We start from the raw sequence: 14,774 nt of genomic DNA on the forward strand, positions 1-14,774 counted from the left end.
CAAGCACTTACACAGGAAAAACAGACACTTGTGCAAAACAGATGTCTAAAGACAACTTATATGCAGAAGAAAACATACTCTGGCATTTTTCCTTTTCTGTGCGTGAAGGCGTTCTTTTAATGAGGGGCTGTAATTATCACTGGTGACTTTGTAAAATCACAACTCTTGTTAACACTTCTTTCAAATACAGAAGGCTTGATTAATTGACTAAGACTTGAACTATGTCTACACTACTCACCTTTTAGTGACACAGCTGTGCTGCTACAGCCATGCTGCTAAAAGGCATGCAGTGTATCCACTGTTTGTCGGCAGGGAAGAGCTCTGCTGCTGACAACTTTCATCCCTAACGAGCAGCGGTAGCTTTGTCAACAGGAGAGCTCTCCTGCTGACAAAGCGCTGCCCCCCTGCCCTCTTCCCACCCCCCCGCCCCAACAAAAGTTTTGCTGATGATAAGCGCTCATGTGATTTTTATTCACACCTCTGAACGACAAAGTTTTGTCGTTCAGGTTCCAGTTTAGACACAGCCTCACCGTAAAACACCCTGGAACATTGAGTTAATTGGTTGTAATATTTAGCCAATAGAATGACTCCTCTTCCAGGGAGAAGAAAGATTTCTTCTACAAAGTAATGTCCAACGGATGCTTCCATTGTCACTCTCCAGAATGGAGAAATAATGAGTGTTTTATATGTTTGTTTATACATCTTAAAACTGACTTTTTTTCATAATTGTTCCTAATAGTGTCTTTTGTACTATATCATCCATTTGGGCAAGACAAGCCAGTCTGCTTTATCTCTTAGTGCTCAAATAATGTACTTGCAACAGTCACAGCATTAAGATGCTTTAGAAGTCTTAATTAATCTAATGCTCAGAACTAGCCTGTAATAGCTCTGGACTGCTCCCTCCCCACAAGAGACATTGGGAGGAAACACTAATCTAATTTAGACTTCCTTTGAGATAGAATTGTCTTTCTCCATGCAGAGGCTTTTCAAAGTCAGCTTGACTACAAATGTCAAGGCATTGATAAAGATTGGTGCTAAAATCAGTTTGTCATATACTTTTCTCCCTAGAATGGATGGAAAGCCTGAACTACATCAGCTCAATCTATTTAGCTTGTTTTCCTAACTTCCATTTTTCCTGCGACTAGTAGTCATGCAGTGCAGTATATCATAAATTAGAATTATGCATCCATAAAACACAGGTACCTGCTCAGTATAAGAACTAGTTCTTTATAATGGGAAGTTCTGTGCCAGTATTTGTAGCTATAGTGAATGCCTTAATTGATCATATGTGCCTTGGTCCAAGCAGCTGAGGATTCTCTTTACACATCAGGAACAAAAGTGAATTCAGGCTGAACTTGACTGCCTACTGCTGAAAGAGGGAATCAGTAGACTGTGCACAACATCAAGAAGCATCTAGCAGTGTTTAGAGAAGATGGAAGCAATGAAGGTTTGGCATGATAGTCTGAGGGCTAACTGTGGTCATGGGTGGAAAGGCTGTCACTTCTATGATTAATGTAATGTTGGCATGTCAAAACACTGAAGTTTCTGATGCTTTTTGAAAACCATTCACCTTCACCTTGCTACAAGAATGAGGCCAGCTACTACAAAGATGAAAATGAACTAAAGATTGAGGACATGAAGTTTCAGGCACAAGGAGAGCAACAATAAGTAGTGGATAAATGTTGATTATCAGACAGATGATTGGAGATGAGGAGCCTTCTTTGTAAGGTATTAAACAGCACTGTTTGTTCTTGTGAAAATTATTGCATAGGCTTTTATGGTGAGGTAAATCAGCATTTAACTTAGAGCCTATACTGTTGTTATTAGTGTGTTCGTGATTTTTGATTGTCATTAAACAATGTTAAGTTTGCAAAGCACTAACCCCACTCTTGACCACAAACTTTTTTGTAACAGATTTCAATTTCTATTTATGCCATTATTGCTGAATGTGGAAATTCCCTGATGAAAATATGAATTTTTAAATCTGCTTTGCATGGTCATTAAATTGCTATAATGCAAAACGCACAACCCTATTTCTGATCTACAAACTGTTCTATAAGCAAATTCTCAGTTCGGTTGGGAACCTCAAAACCTGGTGCCACAACTGTAGTCCTCATGAAAGTGTGAATGGTTGCTAGTGAGCCTGGAAGCTTCTCTCTGAATCTGTCAAGCTTTTAAATGAGACATTATTAAAAAAAAAAAAAATACTTAAACTGAGTATAACAGGTTTCACTGACACATATGCATGGCCCAGGCACTAATAAAACTTATTGGTGTATTGAGGAAGTTCCCATTAATAGGGTATGCAAAACAAATTCTTTAAATGGTTGATCTCTTGTATTTCATCCTTTCTGTAGTCACTTACTGTCACCTTAATAAAATCTCTTCCAGTTTTGCCACCAAATAGGAAAATGCTCATCCATTCTATTTGTACCAAGGCAACATACCAACCTTTTCCATTGAATGAGAGTATCAATCAAATAATTACAGCTATTGGATAGGCCTTGGGCTTGCTCATAAACTAATTCTGGAGCTCAGAGAGGGCATATGTTCAAGTGAAATATCTGCTAGAGCTGTGATGCCACTTTTGCAATGGCATAGTTACAAAGATTAGTGTGTAATTTTTTTTAGTACATATTGGTATAAAACAGTAATACTTAGAATTGAGGTGTTACACATTTGTAACGGTCAAAGAACCCAGTGATACGTGCATTAACAAATGCCTACAACTAAGCTGCTAGGTGAATTTGTTTTTAAGAGAATAGATTTGGCTTTCTTAAAGTAATTCCACTTCTGTGTTTCAAAAAACAAAACAAAAACTCTAAATGAAAAGTCATAGCTTGCATAAAAGTTTAGTTTGTCTTGTGATGCAGCTTCTTCTTAGCATATTCGCAACGTGCCTCAGGTGGTATGTGACCAGGATTCATCACTGAATTTGGTCTGCTGGTTGGATCATTAGTTCCCCAGGCCAGATATTGACGGGGAGTACATCGTGAACTCTGATCCATGCTCCTCTGTGATACAGTTAATCAGTTCTAATGTAGTAAAATTATTCTAACAATGTTTTTTTGTTTTTCTTTTTAAACATGGATTGAAATGGTGGATAAAGTACTCGTGTAGCTATCCTTTCCCATTAAGCCTTTGTCCAGGTAAATCCAGAGGTCAACCGTGGAGCACTTTGACCTACAGACAGGCAGCATAACTTCCAGCAGGAGACAAGGAAGGATGAAAATGAGAAGTAGTAGAAAATGAGATCATTCTCGTTTTCCTCATGCATGAGCTATGCAAACTATTCCTAACCCTGGAGTGTTTCACTGCTTCTATCTAAATAAACTACCAATAGATGTGAATGCCTTACCAGCAGATATCTGCTTAGATATATTGTCAAATGATTTGGCACAACTGTGACTCAACTCATCTTTCATCACATCTACTTTGCATGCCCTTCTGCATACCATCTTATCTCATGTATTCTCATGTATTACTAATGTACAATTGAAAGTTGTTAGAGTGTGGATCTCCTCCATTACACAGTCTTAATCTTTCCTCCCTTCCTTGCTATTCTAGTATGTGTACGTGGGTTTTTTTTTAAACACATTGTGGTGAGACTTGGTCACAATGGGACTCTTCCATAAGTCCACAGAACTAGTAGAATTTGATTTTCATAGTTTTCTTAGGTACTCCGTGAGTGTGTTAAATTTCACTCAGTTGGGAATTCAGTGGTTTCTTATTTTACCTTTAGTCTTTTTTTTTATTTTTTATTTTTTGTTTTTATTTTTTAAAGATTTTTGTAACAAACTGCTGGCAATGGATTGAGGCTTCCTTGTACTTGAAGACTTGTAAAAGTCCCTTAATAGCAATAGTTACCTACTGAAAGGCATTTTTTTTTTGAGTACCCGTATTTTCTGTGAAAAGGCAAATTTATGAGGGGAAGCATCTTTAATGATAGCACCCTAGTTATTCTTCTTCTGGGGAACATGCTACTAGATTATGTAGCACAACCTAAGAATTTTATCCCTTGATTGTGAATCATGCCTTCCAGACATGGAAGCTTACGTTCACCTAAACCAGTGTAAAATTGGTGTATAGCTCTAAATGACCATCACCCTCCCCTGGCTCCCAATTTCTTTTCACTAGGAAGCCTACTGCCACTTGAAATTTGAATGCTATCTATACTAATTTGAACTTTTGGTTGGATACAGTGGAGCATTATGATTTTAAGCTCTTGTCCCATATTAAGTTTCCCCTCTTTAAGGTATGGAAAGATGTACCTGTCCCGCTTACATGCTAAAAGCCCCAACTGCAAAGGCAGAAAACAGTACCCTTCTTTAGCTAGCTGCCCAGATGTGTAGCTTTTGCTGAAAACGCCTACATTTATAGTTACGCATTATCATAAGAATAGCCACACTGGCTCAGAGCAAAGGCCCATTTAGTCTAGTATCCTGTCTTCCGACAGTGGCAAATGCCAGATGGAATGAGAAGAACAGGTAATCACTAAGGCTGCGAGTTTGTCACAGAGATCATGGAAGGCATGAGTTCTGTGTCTTTCTGGGACCTCCATGACTTCTGCAGTTGGCAAGTATGACTGACCCCAGGCAGCCCCGGGACCAGCCTCATCCACCCCTCACACACCTCCACACACAACAGCAGTGGTCCCGGGCTGTCCCCCACCCCATGAGCAGCGGCAGTCCAGGGGCTGCCTCCCCCCTCCAGCAGTGGCAGCTCCTGGAGCACAGGCGGGCGCCCTGGAGGCCCCCACCAAGCACAGCTGCAGTCACAGCTGCATTTTGATGGGCGTGGGCAGTATTAAACTGAACTTCATATAAAATAACAATACTTTTCAGTGACTTGTTAGGTTTTTTAAAAAAACAACAAAACTTACCCGACCATGCTGAAGAACACTAAGGTAGTCTGTGACAGAGGAATGGAATTTAAGTCCTACTTGCTACAGACTTCACAGACCTTCATGTTAATCGGCACTCTTGTGCACGTGCCATCTCCAACTTTCCCTTTCAGTGGCACATTCTACCATCTTTTGACTTGTTTTGAGGTAATAGCTGAAGCACAGCTTGTTTCTCCGTGCTTGTGTGTGAAGGAAAAGTAGTTCTATTAAGCAGGGCCCCCAGCTGAGTCACCTGCTTTGACAGAGCAGAAGTACAATTCAGTTCTTTGGCATATAGGGGTGACCCTGACATTCTACCCTTTGTATGCAAATCTGACTACTTCTGTCATGACTTCTGCCCAGCCAACAGCCTTTGACACCAGGAAGCCGGCTTTTGGGTGATCAATACTGTCTTTATTGCAGAATAACCGCATCACAAGGTGGACATGTTAGGTCTATAGCTCCACCACAGTTGTTAAATCCCCCTTCATGCTCCTTCCATTATCTCTGGGAGCCTAATACCAATGACCTCTTCTAATCAGATTTTTTTAAGTGCCAGCTGTTGACTTAACCACACCAACCACATGTTCCAATGAGTAATGCTCTATTTTTAGCCAGTGTCCACAAAGCAATAGCACTTGTCCATAGTGATTGCAGTCCACATACATGTGGGCAATTACTGTAATAATGGGCCAAGCTCCTCACAAAGAAAAGTAATCTTGTTCATTTACTGTCCCATTTCACAAACGTAAAGTACAATTGGTTCAAAACTCTGAACTTCATCTGGTCATAGGTCTTGTTTGTATATAGGGGAGTCTCAACATTTAGATCCTGCTGGTTAAACAGGTAGCTGTAGGTGCCATCTATGATAACATCTCTGCTGCTTCACTGTCAGCAACGCTCTTCTTTCAAAGTGTTGGTATAAATTAGGGTAAATGGCTCCTCCGTAGAAGCATTGACATTGAAAATAGCATAGTGTGATTGATGTCCAGACCGCTAGACATTTGTCAGCACAGTATTGGCTATGTTGAAAGCCTCTAAAATTCATTGCTTCAGCATGTATTGCTGAGGCACTGCCCAGGAATGCACATGCACAAACGAGGTTGTGTGGAGTTGCATGGGATCATACCTCCATCTTATGCCAGTAAACAAAACTTCTGGACCCACTGAATTCTATTAGGGGTAGCCAGCTAGTCCTCAACTTTAACAAATGGTATTTGATGCTTCCGTATAGTAGTGTTGGAGGGGTGTGTGGAAGGTTATTAGCAATAATTGGACTAAAGAACAGAATGTTAACTACACCTTCCTGTACTGTTCTGTCAAAGTTCTTGTTTTTATGCATGGTTTTAAATAAACATCCCTCTCCACCCCCAAATATTTTAAACAATTTGCATATGTCAATTTAGAAGATATCATCTCTTTATAATGGATCCAGAACCTTGGGGAGCACTTTTCCCCTTGGGAAAATAAATTTATCCTATTGTCTGTCTCAAACGTAATTGTATGAAGTGTAAGGCAGGGAGGTAGATAAAGTCCAATTCAATAAGTCTCAAATATTGGTTAGCTTTTTGGCTTTGGTTTGGTTATGTAATAAGAGGGAAGATGTCTCAAGGGTTATCGTCCATGCAGAGTTAATGTAGGCTCTTATTCAGGTGTTATGAGGGCAGGGGACTGGACTCGATGACCTCTCGAGGTCCCTTCCAGTCCTAGAGTCTATGAGTCTATGAGTTATGCCTGTTACGCCCCCCTCCTCCCCCCAAGGCTTTGTCTACACTGGCAACTGAACGACAAAACAACATGCATCTGACGAAGTGGTTATTCACCCATGAAAGCTCATGCTCCAATACGTCTGTTAGTCTATAAGGTGCCACAGCCTCCATCGTCCATTTGCTAAGTTTTTCAAACAAGCACTTTTATGCTTTTCTCCTATGCTGCCCTCACACTTTGGAAGAGTTCCTCATAAATAATCTTAGAGCTACCTTATCCTCTTTTGAATCCCTTCTTAACATTATCCCCTTTTCTGTGATGCCGACAAAAAAAAGCTTGACAACTGTTGTTCACCATTTGTGCTGAAAGCACTGCCTGTCGTGTTGACCAATGTTGTCTGTCTTTTACTCTCATGTCTGTAACCACCTGTTGTCTTTTGTTTTATACTTCAATTGTGAGCTTTTGGGGTCAGGGACCTTCTTGTTCTGTTTTTGTACAGCACCTAGCACAATGAGGTTTTGCTCCATGGCAGGGTCTCTGACATGCTACAGTAATGCTATCATTAATAAAAATAATCTGGATACAGATTACTCTTTATTCAGTGATTACAGTACCTCTCAGTGCAGGCTTGTGAGGTTTGTGCACCAGCAGCGGGTCAGTATATGCCAATTTGGGGAAAACCAAAACACTGCTAGTTAAGTTTTGTTACTTTTTATTACCCCTTCCCCTTCTTACAGCTTTTCATCCATGTTAAATCTTCTATTGCAATTAAGGTTGGGGACTGGATCTTAGTTCTGTCAGTGCCTAGGGCAGGCATTTAATGAGAAGTCACCAAGCTCATGTGAGGGCTTCAGACTGGGTGTGCAGCTCTCAATCTTCTGTTCAATATCTTCATCAATGATTTAGATAATGACATAGAAAGTACACTTATAAAGTTTGCAACCTCTCCCAGCTTGGTATTGTATGCAAGTGTTTTGGAAGATAAGATTAAAATTCAAAATGATCTGGACAAACTGGAGAAATGATCTGAAGTAAATAGGATGAAATTCAATAATGATAAATGCAAAGTACTCCCCTTAGAAAGGAACAATCAGTTGCACACATACAAAATGGGAAATGACTGCCTAGGAAGGAGTACTATGGAAAGAGATTGGGGGTTAGAGTGGATTACAAGCTAAATATGAGTGAACAGTGTAACACTTGCAAAAAAAGCAAACCTCATTCTAGGATGTATTAGCAGGAGAAGTGGTTCTTTCACTCTACTTTGCGCTGATTAGGCCTGATATGGAGTATGTCCAGTTCTGGGTGCCACAATTTCAGGAAAGATGTGGACAAATTGCAGAAAGTTCAGAGAAGAGAAACAAAAATGATTAAAAGTCTAAAAAAAAAATGACCTGTGAGGAAAGATTGAAAAAATTGGGTTTGTTTAATCTGGAGAAGAGAAGACTGAGAGGGGACATGACAGTTTTCAACTACATAAAAGGTTGTTTCAAGGAGGAAGGAGAGAAATTGTTCTCTTTAACCTCTGAGGATAAGACAAGAAGCAATGGACTTAAATTGCAGCGAGGGTGGTTTAGGTTGGACATTAGGAAGAACTTCCTAACTGGCAGTTAAGCACTGGAATAAATTGCCTAGGGAGGTTGTCTAACCTGCTCTTAAAAACTCTGATGGTGATTACACAAACACTTGACAGGGATGGTCTATATAATACTTAGTCCCACCTTGGTTGCAGGGGATTGGACCAGATGACCTCTTGAAGTCTCTTCTAGTCCCACGATTCTATGATTCTCAAGAGCAGGGGCCTGCTGAGAGCTTCTGTCTCTGAACTCCTCATGACACTGAACCCTGCAGTGCGTAGGTAAAAGTGGCAGTAGTTACTAACCCTCTGCTGAGGGAGAAAGGTCAGCAAGCACTCCCCTCCCACTGCAGCACAAAATATTGAGGACTGTGCCCCCAAATGTCCTAAGAACACCAGTGCAGCACCAGGGAGGACACAAGAATTTGGCTTTGCAGCATGGCTACTCACACCCAGACTAAGTTAACCTGGGTGCTGACCTCCAAGCTAACTGCAGTTCATGCATACCCTCCCAGTGCATACCCATGGGACAAAAATGCCTGGGCTAGTGTTTTTCCCAACTTAAATTTAGAGTACTCTTATTTATAGATACTGCATAAAGGTGCAGAATGGAATAAAATCCATGAAACGCCTATATCTGAACTTTCTTTCTATTCTGACTTTTGTGTGTGTGTGTGTGTGTGTGTGTGCATGTGCGCCAGCATTTCCTGTTTTGAAAGTTTCTGTTTACTGTCTGGGTTCCAAAATCTCAGGAAGAGTAGAGAATTGGAAATAAATGTAGAAGGAAAAATATGAGCAAACAACATAATCATAGCTGGAGATTATATTTTAGTTAGATTTTGGGGTACCAGTCCAATTAGTTTTATACAAAAGAAACTCAAAAATAAACCCTCATTCCCATCACCTTGCCTTACTGTTTCAAAAAGGGCAGAAGATTTATTTTCTGTATACAAAAATGAAATTAAAGCTCTCTGCTTTATCGCTGAGGTCTCTTCTGTGCTCTCTTATTAAATGTTCATGTCACCAATATACGATACACTTAGTGTAAAAACTCTGAGACCGATAAGCAGGCAGGAAACCTGACAGTTTTATTTTTACATCTGCAAAGGTGGTTGCTATTGTTTCCCCTGGGTTTCTTCAGCACCACAGACCTGCCTTAACAGCTTGAAAAAACTCCAGTGTTTGCTCACCCCACTTCACAACATGTTTGTAGGTGTAGCAGAGCACCTTCAGCCAACGTAAACCCACTATGGAGCAGGGCTCTTGAACTGTGCATGGGGAAACTTTTTCCATATAGAGGCCAGAATTCCTGACTGGAATAGTAGGATTTAGCAGATATGTGGAAGTTCAAGGAAGGAAGGCACACTGGCATTCTGAGGCCTCAAAATGCAATTTTAGCGTTTAAGTATGTCCCTGCTTAAAAGCCAAAAAAAACCCCAACACATTCTATCTCATCTGAAGAGGCTACTAGTTGAGAAACACTGCATCACTGGAATTCTCACCGTTGTATTACGCATGCACACAGCATGGTGGAAAAGAGAGCAAAATTGTAAACTGGAAGAAAATGTCCGTGGAAAAAGAACAATAGTTCCCACCTTCTCCATGTTCTTACTCCTTAGGGGCCTTTAAGGAGAAGCACGGTTACAGAAGTGGTAGTGAGGTCATCTAAAATTCCAAGTGCCTCTTTCCCAGGATCCTCCTCCTTCTGTCCCTGAAACAGTGAGTGCATAGTGACAAAAATGTAAGTGCCGTTAAAAAACAACAACCCCAAAACACTTGAGCAGACTGCACTGCCCTAGAGCTACAGACTTCCATACCTTACTGTGTGTTTTTGTACCTTTTTTCATAGTTTCAGGCTCCAGGTACACTGGACTTGAGGCAGAATTGAGGACCAGCGTTTAGTCTCTGTTTAAACATGTCTTCAGTTTAAACATGTCTTCAGTTTATCTGACTTGTCTTGTGCTTTGACAGCGAGGCTACATATAGATTGGCAAAAAAGGGACTTGTAATTCTCCATTGTTGCAGTTTTACCACTGATATCAATATTGGGATGCTTGGGGTTTGTGTGTTTTGTGTTCTGTTTTTATTCAGATGCTGCTCAGAGCAGGACTAGACTACATGGACGTAACCATTTTTACCACCTGCTACAGGGCTATTTTTGTGGCCAGGCCTCTCTGAAGAAAACACTTTACAACAATGCTGCTTTAGAATTTATAATATGAATTTTAGAACATGGTTCTATCATATCCTATTCACAAAATGGGTTTAAATACAGCTATTTAATTATGTAGTGTCTTACACTGGGTCTGATCCTAGTGCTGTTTGGGTTTTAGTGATAATTGTTATAATATTCACTTATGATCTCATCCTGGAGAGAGAGCTCTCTAAAGCCTTGTCTAAATTACAAAATTTACCCATCACCGGTAATGGGTGCAGCTAAACAAGTGCTGAGACCACTGTTTCAGAAACTGATTTAAACACAGTTGGTTCAACTAGAGCAATTGTCAGCAATGGGTACATTTTGTAGTGCGGATAAGGGGGCATTTTGTAAAATTAAACAAAAACCTTAGCAATACAATGTTTCAAAAAGGGCTATATTCTCTCCTAACCCTTTCCTTTTACTATGCTGTTTGCAGCCATACAAGAATGCATGTGAAAACTCTGTTTGCATAATTTGTTAAATGGATGAAATAGAATAGAAAAATACAAAGACACAAGGAAGCTCTTTACATACAGTGCAACAATTTTTTTTTTAACATCAGCAATGTTATAGCACAGGACAATTTCAAGTCTTTGTATTAGATTCTTGGTCTGTAGCTGTATTCTAGAAAAATGCCTGAAAGCAGGCCAGAAGAACAAACAAGTGTCACTGAAAATATCTAGACTGAAGGCAGTTTTACTGTCACCACGCAGCAGATTTGGACAGCAGCGAAAGCAAACACACTGTTAACCCTGCCAACTTTCCGTGTGCTGGGTTTTGGAGTGACTGATGTACCTTTAAGAGGGAAGACAACATTTTGTTCTCTAGTATCAGAGGAGTAGCCATGTTAGTCTGGATCAGTAAATAGCAACAAAGTCCTGTGGCACCTTATAGACCAGTGGTCCCCAACGCGGTGCCCGCGGGCGCCATGGTGCCTGCTGAGGCATTTAGGCGTGCTCGCCTAGTGCCCAGCAGGGGAGAGAAGCTGTGGCCTTGCGCCTGGCAGGGACAGAGTGCTGTGGGCTCCAGTGTTCTCTGTCCTCAGGGCTTCTCTCTGGATTCATATATTATGTAATATTTAATTTTCATATTATTTAATGTACAAATACAAAATAAGCCTTGAAAAATTGTTGGCGCCTGCCACATTCTTCTGAAAACATGAATGTGCTACTGGCTACAGAAAGGTTGGGAAACACTGTTATAGACCAACAGATGTATTGGAGCATAAGCTTTCGTGGGTGAATACCCACTTCGGTCCACATGCGTCTGACAAAGTGGGTATTCACCCACAAAAGCTTATGCTCCAATATGTCTGTTGCTATTTTGTTCTCTAGTCTATGGAGTTTGAAATTTCTAGGCTGACATACTGGCATCAGTGGATAAAAGCTTTACATTCTGGAGAGAGAGAGAAATATTTTTCTCCTGGGAAAGCGACTCCTGTGCCTCCCAGAAAATTTTGCTTTTGGGGAATCGATTGAAGTCAATAACAATCTTATGTTGGAAAAAATCAGTTGGTGCTGAGAGTGGGATAATGAGAAATAAAGTCAATATTGTGGTTTAAGCCTGAGAACAGTGTATACGTTTTTGGAGTTTGTTTCATGTGGAGTGTGAGGGGTCAATCAGTTATGAATCTAGGAGGTTTTTTTGTGTGGATTGTGAAGTGAATTTCTAACTGAGAAGATTAATCAAATGTGTACAAAAGTCCTAGTGGGATGCATATGAAACAGAATAATGGTTACAAGAAGCTTATATATCCTGTGTGTCAAAGCAATTTAATGAGATTTTTTTCTTGCAATAAGAGAAGCTAACTGACTTTGAATATTTGTAAATAAAATGTAGCATGTTTATTGAATGGCTCAATCAGTCGTAAGGATAAGCTAATGGAAGTGAAATGAGTGATTACAGTTTATGCACTGAATTGCAGAGGATTAGGAAACTTATTTTTCAGTGATGATGCAGATTTATTCAGTTTTATTTATAATTATTAAGGTGTATACATTATGATCATACAAACAGAAATACCATTTGTTTAATTTAGTGGTTCAGTACATCAACAGTTAATAAATGGAGCTGCTTTTGTCTTTCTTGGTTAGTTCCTACTGCTTGTTTCCTTTTGCAAGAGAGAAAAACTTAAAGGAAGGATGTTAGCTGAACTTTTGTACCTATAAGGTAGTTTGCTGATCAGTGAATAATAGTGAACATTGTAGAACTTCATCATTGCAAAGCCTGCACAGGAGTGGAGCTTTTTTTCGCGCTGATGACAAGCAACCCTCAAGATAAAGGAAGGCTGTTAGGGAGGATACAGTTCTCTTCCCTTCCCGCCCCCCTCATCCCCCACCCCCCAGCTTGTCAGTGGGTCTTCAGCCTGCTTTTGGGGAGAGGCTAATATGTTGATTCTAGATGCAAGTTTAGTTCCTGCCAATAAAGAGTCCGCTACTTTGATAACATCCAGAGTTGAAAAAATTCCAGTTAATATAACTGCTAACAGTAATGATATTCCTTGATTACCAACACTAACAACTTTATACTACAGATCATGCAGAGAAGAGAATTTTCACGAGTAATCTTGATGTAGGGTGGGCTGAATCTGTGGATCTGCTGTGTCTGCAAAAGGAAATATGCCATTGAGAACAAGTGTGCTGCTCCCTCAGGCAGATTCATGGAAGAGCGTGTTTATCTCTGGGATTAAGGCTGCATCCATTCTTTAGAACCATTTTGTCTTGGTGGCACAGTCAAAACACGGATTAATAGATAGTGGTCTCTGGTGCAGCAGACCCTGGGAACTGGTCCGAGGATTCAGATTCTCAACTCCATAACGGAGAGTCTGAGAGCCCTGGTTTGAGCTGGGATTCTCAGGATTTCCAGGGTTCCTGCTACAGATCTGAGAGCCAAACTGCAGCTGGAGCCAGGGCACCTGGGTTGTTCAAGCTTATACCTAGAAGCAAGGAGCCTAGAAGCCCTTACGTAGCAGGGCTGCCCCAGAGCCTCAGCAGGAGCCCGGGCTCTGAGTTTTAGGCTCCTAGCTCTGTGGCAGGGAGGCTGGTAGCACTGCTGCATAGTGGAGAGCCTAGCAGTAAGAGCCCCAGCAGGTTCTGCACCGTGGTGCTGTGGATCCTGGAACACAGGCCCTCTGGCATGTTTCCATTGACAAAAGTTAGGTCAAATCTGTATTAGGTTCACCAAAACATCTTTCTTCATCAAATCAGGATTTTCTGATGAAACAATCATAGAATCATAGAATATCAGGGTTGGAAGGGACCTCAAGAGGTCATTTAGTCCAACACCCTGCTCAAAGCAGGACCAATTCTCAGACAGATTTTTGCCCCAGATTGCTAAATGGCTGCCTGAAGGATTGAACTCACAACCCTGGGTTTAGCAGGCCAATGCTCAAACCCCTGAGCTATCCCTCCCCACCTCAATGGTTAATTGGACAACGTTTCTCTAGCTCCATTATTGATCTTGTTCCCCATTGCTTGGGGGGGGGGTGTGTGTATGGATTCTTCTGATCAGATGATCACTTCTCCTGGATGATGACAGTTGGAGTGGGTTGCTACAGGAATTCTTACTTTCAGGAAAGAAGTGGTTGAGGAAGAAATAACATTAAACTTTGTAAAGGCCTCAGATGAATGTTCATGACAAAAATGTGCCCAGTAGCCTTGACTAATTGTATACAGCAGTTTATGACTAAAGCCAGGCAAATACCTGATTTTTCTATTTGCTGACAATTCTGAAAACTCAAAAAAATATTTTTTCTGGTCAAATAAAATGTTTCATTTAGATGTTGAGCATTTTTTAATGCTTACTTTTTACAAGAAGACTGAAGTACATTTCTAAATGAAAGGTTGTTCAGAATAGAAATCAAAAATATCTGAATGAAATGTTTAGGCGGGTGGGAGGTTAGGTGTCTTTCCTCCCCTGGCCCAAAAAAAAACCCTCCCCCAACAAAAACAGTTCAGCAAAATTGACAGGAATTAACATGTTTTGGTGTTGCCAAATCTGCAATTTTCACTCCAAAAAAGTTTCAGTTGAAAAATTTCATCCAGCTTTCCTTATAATGAAACATTTTATTGAATGGAAGTTCGGTTAAGGTATTCAAACTACCTTAATTCTGTCCTCATTGCAATGCCATGAGAAAATGAGACTACCTTATCTATCCAGAACAGGGTTAGTTTTATACAGTAGAACCTCAGAGTCGTGAACACCTTGGAAATGGAAGTTCCTCAGAAACTCTGAAATGTTCAGAACTCTGAACAAAGCACTATGATTTTTCCTTTCAAAAGTTTACTGCTGAACAGTAACTTAATACAGCTTTGAAATTTTACTATGCAGAAGAAAAATGCTGCTTTTAACCATCTTAATGTAAATGAAACAAGCACAGAAAGCTTCCTTACCTCATCAAATCTTTTTTT

General features: G+C 40.4%; 1 protein-coding gene across 4 annotated transcripts in view; it reads left to right on the top strand.

Moving 5' to 3' along the window:
* PIK3CA (phosphatidylinositol-4,5-bisphosphate 3-kinase catalytic subunit alpha) overlaps positions 1 to 14,774 on the top strand; it is a 73,658-nt gene that overhangs the window by 6,269 nt on the left and 52,615 nt on the right. Inside the window, exon 2 of one of the 4 annotated variants that reach the window (XM_050965822.1) lies at positions 9,785 to 9,906. The exons of the other annotated variants lie outside the window; for them this stretch is intronic. The gene's annotated coding sequence lies outside the window, so the exon portion shown is untranslated. The remainder of the gene's footprint in view (positions 1 to 9,784; positions 9,907 to 14,774) is intronic. 4 annotated transcript variants of the gene reach the window in all.

This window comes from Gopherus flavomarginatus, chromosome 8 (genome assembly GCF_025201925.1).
Source record: "Gopherus flavomarginatus isolate rGopFla2 chromosome 8, rGopFla2.mat.asm, whole genome shotgun sequence".
NCBI classification, from domain to species: Eukaryota; Metazoa; Chordata; order Testudines; family Testudinidae; genus Gopherus; species Gopherus flavomarginatus.